General features: G+C 36.8%; 1 pseudogene; it reads left to right on the forward strand.

Annotated features, from left to right (window-relative positions):
• The first annotated feature begins 1,835 nt into the window (after positions 1 to 1,835).
• On the forward strand, positions 1,836 to 2,119 carry LOC141419427 (small ribosomal subunit protein uS3m pseudogene; annotated as a pseudogene).
• Positions 2,120 to 6,710: the final 4,591 nt, after the last annotated feature.

Below are 6,710 nucleotides of genomic sequence, written 5' to 3' on the forward strand. Positions count from 1 at the left end.
AGAAACATGGATACCTTCTCTTGCACAGAAGCTACTGAAAACTGTAATTATGCATGTATACATTAATCAATGAACCTTAATTCCTTTAACTACTACAGGTTAGTAAAAAGGTGCAGAAACCTTATCTGTCAGGGTGCATTTTCCAGATACAATGTACAGTGCTCAGCTAAATTTGAATTTCACATAAAAAAGGAATAATTTACATAAGTATATAACAAACAGAATATCCTTACATTAAGAGATTATTCATTGTTTACTGAAATTGAAATTTAACTGGGTACACCCTATTTTTATATAGTAAATATGACCACCTTATATGAGGACCTACAATGCTAGTTCCTTCCTTGACATTTAATCAGCTAACACAGAAGCAAATGCACAGACAATATGGCTTCTTATTAGCTTGAAAGTTTAGTTGAAATCAAGAGGTTAAATATAATTCTTTGCATGATAAACTTGAGCAACACTGGTACTTTGTAGTAGCATAAGATTGATTTATGTGATTAATAGTCATTAAAACTTTAGGTAGATCTGTTAGTTTATTTAACATTTGACTCTATTGCCAAGCTGCCAAACTACTTTTTGGAATAAAAATAAATAGGACCCTGAGGAAATGAGAATAGAATAGTGAAGTTTAATTCTGGGAAAAGATGTTCACAAAAGGTCTTGATTAGCTCTGTCCAGTAGAAATATAATGTAAGTCACATAGAATTTAAAATTTTTCTGTTAGTCACATAGTCAAAAAGAAACAGTTAAAATTTTATTAATATTTGGTTAAACCTACTATACCTGAAATATTATTACAAATATAAATTAATATTTTAATTATTCCATTATGTTATTTTATTATGCTATTTATCATAAGTATTATTGAAATAAAAATATTATTTTCTCATTGACTCTCATCCTTTTATAGCTTGTTACTTTCTTCTCCAAATTCATCCAACCATCTAGTATTGATATTTACTTTGTCTTTTGAAATCTATTCCATTATAAAAAGTTACGTCTTCACAGTTTTACTCTATTTACAGATCCTTCCAACATGACTTAGTCTTAAACAAACCCAAAACTCCCTCTAAGCCTGTCCTCCCATTGTCTACTGATATCTTTTAAACTTGTAGGTTCAGATGTAGGAAATCCAGACATAAGCATAACACATGCAGTCTTTGCCTTTTTATAGCTTAGAGCCTTGTCTCGTAGTGGGCATTAAATATTCAACAAGAATTTATAATTTTGATAAGTTCTGTAAAAGAAAAGTAGAGGTTATGGTTTGAAGATGACTTGTTTCTTCTGAAAGTTATGTTTAGATTTATTCCCCAATGTAACAGTGTTGAGAGATGATGGAACCTTTAGTAGGCAATTAGATAATTAAGAGGGATTGATACAGTTGTCCAAGGACGGAATTAGTTATTAGAAAAATGAGCTGTTACAGAGTGAAGCCACTGCTCATATTTTGTCTTTCTCACTCATACCCGTTTTCCCTTCCACACTCCATCCTGAGTTGAATTTGACTCTTACTGGAAGCTGAAGAAGATGCTGTGCCATACTCTTGGCCTTCCTGACCTTTAGACTTATGAGCCAAAATAAATTTGTATTGTTTATAAATCACCCAGTCACAGGTATTTTATTAGCACATCAGAAAATGAACTAGGAGAGTGGTCTTTAAAATGGAGCTCTCAGCAAGTGTGACATATCAGAGAAAGGCATCATTGAAGTGATCTTTCAGTTTGATGTGAAAGAGTGTAACAGACCATTCCAGTTTTTTATTGTTCTGTGTGCTTTCTGTTCATAGAATTTTCATTAATTTGAAATGATATCTTGGTGTGTGCCTGTGGGGCCTGGGCCAGCAGGTGCCGTCCTGGAGCAGGGAGCTGCCTTGCACCTGGCATGCTGTGTACACATTTGCTGTTTGCGCCAAGAACTGGGCAGCCTTAGTCCACATGGGCAAGAGGGACAAGCCAGTGAGCTGTGAGGAGACACACACACTGCACTACATCACCCACCAGAAGGGCTGCCTGTCACTGCACACAGCAAGACTCTGCTGTCTCACTTTTACAAGTGTCCTGTGCAGCTCCACCTCCAGACTGTGTCTGCAAAGGATAAGTATAAGTGCATCTAGGTGGAGGCCTTCCTCCCATGAGTTGGAGCCTGCGCAGGATACTTTCTGTCACAGAAGAAAGGGGTGAAGCAGAACCAGGCCCATGAGCAGCCTCAGGAAGGAGGCATTAGTTCTGAGCTGCTGTTGAATAAAGGCCCTCATGCTGCTTTGCCTCTGTGCCTTTACCCTCTGATCCAAGATGGCAAATAGGGCACAGAAGCAGACAGCGTGGGTTCTGTGACTCCAAAATCTTGCTAAGATGATGGAGCCACAGTTGGCAGAAATAAAGCCACAAAGAGAATCAGATCTTTGACACCCTGAACTCTTAACCCATGGAAAGTGTCTCCACACCACGTTATACTGAGAAAACAGGAGGGCTCCTGCAGACCCCCACCTTGCAAAAAAAAAACCTGAACAATAAACAAGGAACTGAAAAACAACACACAGCAGAGGGGTGGACTTGCTGAAAGAGCACCAGAGAAGGGGGAAGGTGCAAGGAGCTAATTGCCACACAAACTTTCAGTAAACAAAGGCTAGAAAGGCAGAAGGGCCAACAGCAGGCAGGTGATAAGCTGCTGCCTGAAATAGGGGAGTTAGCAGTCCTCAAAGGTCATCTCCTGAGCCAATGAGAAACACCCAAAGTCAAATGACAGTGCAAAATTGAAAAATAATCAGCAAACCATCACAACACGCTGACCGCAGGTGGCTGGCTGATGGATCACTGACCTTGCCCTAGAGAAACAGGGTGAGGCAAAGAAATAAGCCCTCAGTGATCAAGCAAAGCAAAAACCCAACTCCAAAGCAGGACAGCTGGTGGGCTACAGGGCTGATCTCTGGAACCTGAGGACAACATGCAAACTTAAACTGCCATACCTCACTGAGGGAGGACTTGACCAAGCAGCTGCCACTGAAAGACAGAAGAAGAAGAAGAAAAAAATACTACCAAACCACCTGGCAAGATTACAATACAGTTTCTGCTTAAATACCAACACCAGGATTGGATGTTGGAGGAGTAACACCAGATCTTAAAATAAAACTGAAATTCTATTGTTAGTGAACCCAGAATTTTGTTTGTTTATTTGTTTGTTTGTTTGCTTGTTTGGTTTTTTATCTGTTTGTGTTTGTTTGTTCATATCTCCACATTGATTTCTTTGGGTTTTAAAAAAATTTTTGGTTAATTTTACTACTGTAAATTAGCTAATACTAAATTACACCCAGACCAGGGACAGAAATAGCACACACACACTTAGCTACAAAACCAATACAGCCACAAAACAAAATCAAACCAAGGGAAAGAAAACAGGTGACTGAAACCACCGACTAGCCTATCAAGAACATAGTTGCACAATACCAAGTGGTGCAATGGGAAGATGAAAAAGGGATGGAAACCACTCACCCCCCCAAAACAATTTAACACAGGATTCAGAGGGAAATGAAGAAAACAGATACCTAGTTCAGGAATCCAACAAAACAAAGATAAACGATGCCAAGGAAGTCAATGATGTCCACAAGAATATCTTTAAAGAAGAAATACTGCAAATAATCACTGAGAATTTCATGGAAATGTTACTAGACATGGTTAACCAAAATGTACAATAGGCACTCAATTAATTTCAAGACACAAAAATAAAGAATATGAGAAGACACAGAAAAAAATAAATGAACTTATAGGAGCACTAGATAAACACCAAAGTGAAACAGACAATACTATAAATAGAGAGAAAATGAATTAAAGATGAAAATAGACAATACTAAAGAGGAAGTGACTGATGATATGGAAAACCTCAGAAAAAAGAATGAAACAGAAATACAAAATACAAGGGAAGGCCACTCCAGCAGACTAGAAAAAGTGGAAGACAGAATCACAGAACTTGAAGATAAAATGGAAATTAAAGGAAAAATTGAAGAGCTATTAGTCAAATAAATCAAAGCTTATGAAAGAAATATGCAAGAACTCACAGACTCCATCAAAAGACCAAAGCAGAGAATCATGGGCATGGAAAAGGAAAAGAGGTGCAAGCAAAAGGGATTCATAATATATTCAACAAAATAATAACAGAAAATTTCTCAAACCAGGAGAAAGCTATGCCCAACAATCAGGAACAGGAAGCCTCCAGGACATCAAACAGATGAACAAAATAGAACAACCCCATGACATATTATCTTTAAAACAACAAGCACAGAGAATAGAGAAAGAATATTGAAGGCTGTAAGGGAGAAAAAAGAAATAACATACAAAGGTAAACCCATCAAAATCACAGCAGATTTCTCAATGAAAACCTTAAAATCGTGAAGGGCATTTAGTGAGGTATTCCAGGCACTGAATGAAAAGAACTTCAACTCTAGGATACTCTACCCAGCAAAACAATCATTCAAAAGAGGTGGAGCAATAAAAGTGTTCCATGATAAACAGAAACTAAAATGATATATGACCACTGAGCCACCACTACAAAAGATTCTTCAAGTAATTCAGCACACAGAAAATGAAAGCAAACAAAACCATGAAAGGACAGGGAGCACCAAACCACAGGAGAAGGAAAGACAAAGAATCAGAGAATAACATCAATTCAGTTGCACACAATCAAACCCTTAAACAACATAAACAACTAAATAACAGGAATCACTACATACCTATCAATACTAACACTGAATGTTAATGGACTTAACTCCCCCATCAAAAGACACCATTTGGCAAACTGGATTAAAGGGGAAGATCCAACAATCTGTTGTTTATAGAAGACCCATCTCATTGACAGAAACAAGCACTGGCTTAGAGTGAAAGGCTGGAAGAAGATTTACCAAGCCAATGGATCCTGAAAACAGGCAGGGGTAGCAATACTTATCTAAACAAAGTAGACCCCAAACTTACATTGATCAAATAAGATCAAGAACAATATCCCATACTAATAAAAGGGGAAATACACCAAAAGGAAATAACAATTATCAACCTTTATGCACCCAATGTCAATGCACCCAATTTCATCAAACATACTATGAAGGACCTAAAAACATATATAGACTTCAACACAGTAGTAGTGGGAGACCTTAATACCCCCCTTTCACCAATAGATAGGTCATTCAAACAAAAAATCAATAAAGAAATCCAAGAACTAAATCACACCATAGATCAAATGGACATAGCTGATGTCCTAGAATATTTCATCCAACATCTGCACAATATACATTCTTCTCAGCAGCCCATGGAACCTTCTCCAAAACTGATCATATCTTAGGGCACAAAGCAAGCCTCAGCAAATATAAGAAAACAGAAATAATCCCATGCATTCTATCTGACCACAATGCATTAAAACTAGAAATCAACAACAAAAATAGCAGTAAAAAACATGCAAACAATTGGAAGCTGAACAACACATTGCTCAATGATCAATGGGTCATTGATGAAATAAAAGAGGAAATTCAAAGATTCCTGGAAGTTAATGAAAATGAAAACATGACCTAGAGAACCTATGGGACACAGCAAAGGCAGTCCTAAGAGGAAAGTGGTATAGCCATGAGTGCATATATTAAAAGGACAGAAAGATCTCAAATCAATGATCTAATACTACAGCTCAAACTCCTGAAAAAACAAAAATGAGCAAATCCCCAAACAAGCAGAAATAAATAAATATTTAAAATAAGGTCTGAAATCAATGAAATAGAAACAAAAAACATCATACAAAGAATCAATGAAACAAAAAGCTGATTCTTTGAAAAAATAAATAAGATTGACAGAACCCCGGCAAACCTGACTAAAATGAAGAGAGAGGAAAAAAAAAACCCAAATCAGTAAAATCAGAAATGCAAAAGGGGAGATAACAACAAACACCATGGAAATCCAGGAAATCATCATAAACTTCTTTGAGAGCTTATACTCTAATAAATTAAAAAAATTTGAAGAAATGGACAGATTTCTAGAAACTTACCACACCCAAAACTGAACCAAGAGGATATTAATCACCTGAATAGATCTATAACACAAAAAGAAATTGAAGCAGCAATCAAGAGTCTCCCAAAAAAGAAAAGTTCAGGACCTGGTGGATTCACTGCCGAATTCTATCAGACGTTAAAAGAAGAACTAAAACCAACTCTCCTTAAACCGTTCCATGAAATAGAAAGTGAAGGAACACTGCCTAACTCATTTTATGAAGCCAATGTACTCTTATCCCAAAACCAGACAAAGACACCTCCAAAAAGGAGAACTATAGGCCAATTTCCTTAATGAATATCAATGCAAAAATCCTTAATAAAATAATGGCAAACCAACCAAGGTGGCTTCATCCCAGGGATGCAAGGGTGGTTTAACATACTCAAATCTACAAATGTAATACAGCACATTAATAGGAACAAAAAACAAAAACCACTTAATCATCTCAATAGATGCAGAAAAAGCCTTCAACAAGATCCAACACCACTTCATGATAAAAGCTCTAAGAAAACTAGGAATAGAAGGAATGTACCTCAACATTGTAAAGGCTATATATGACAAAGCTGCAGCCAACATCATATTAATGATGAAAAACTGAAAACATTCCCCCTAAAATCAGGAACGAGATAAGGGTGCCCACTATCCTCACTCCTTTTCAACATAGTACTAGAATTCCTAGCCATAGCA

This window comes from Castor canadensis, chromosome X, assembly GCF_047511655.1.
Source record: "Castor canadensis chromosome X, mCasCan1.hap1v2, whole genome shotgun sequence".
NCBI classification, from domain to species: Eukaryota; Metazoa; Chordata; class Mammalia; order Rodentia; family Castoridae; genus Castor; species Castor canadensis.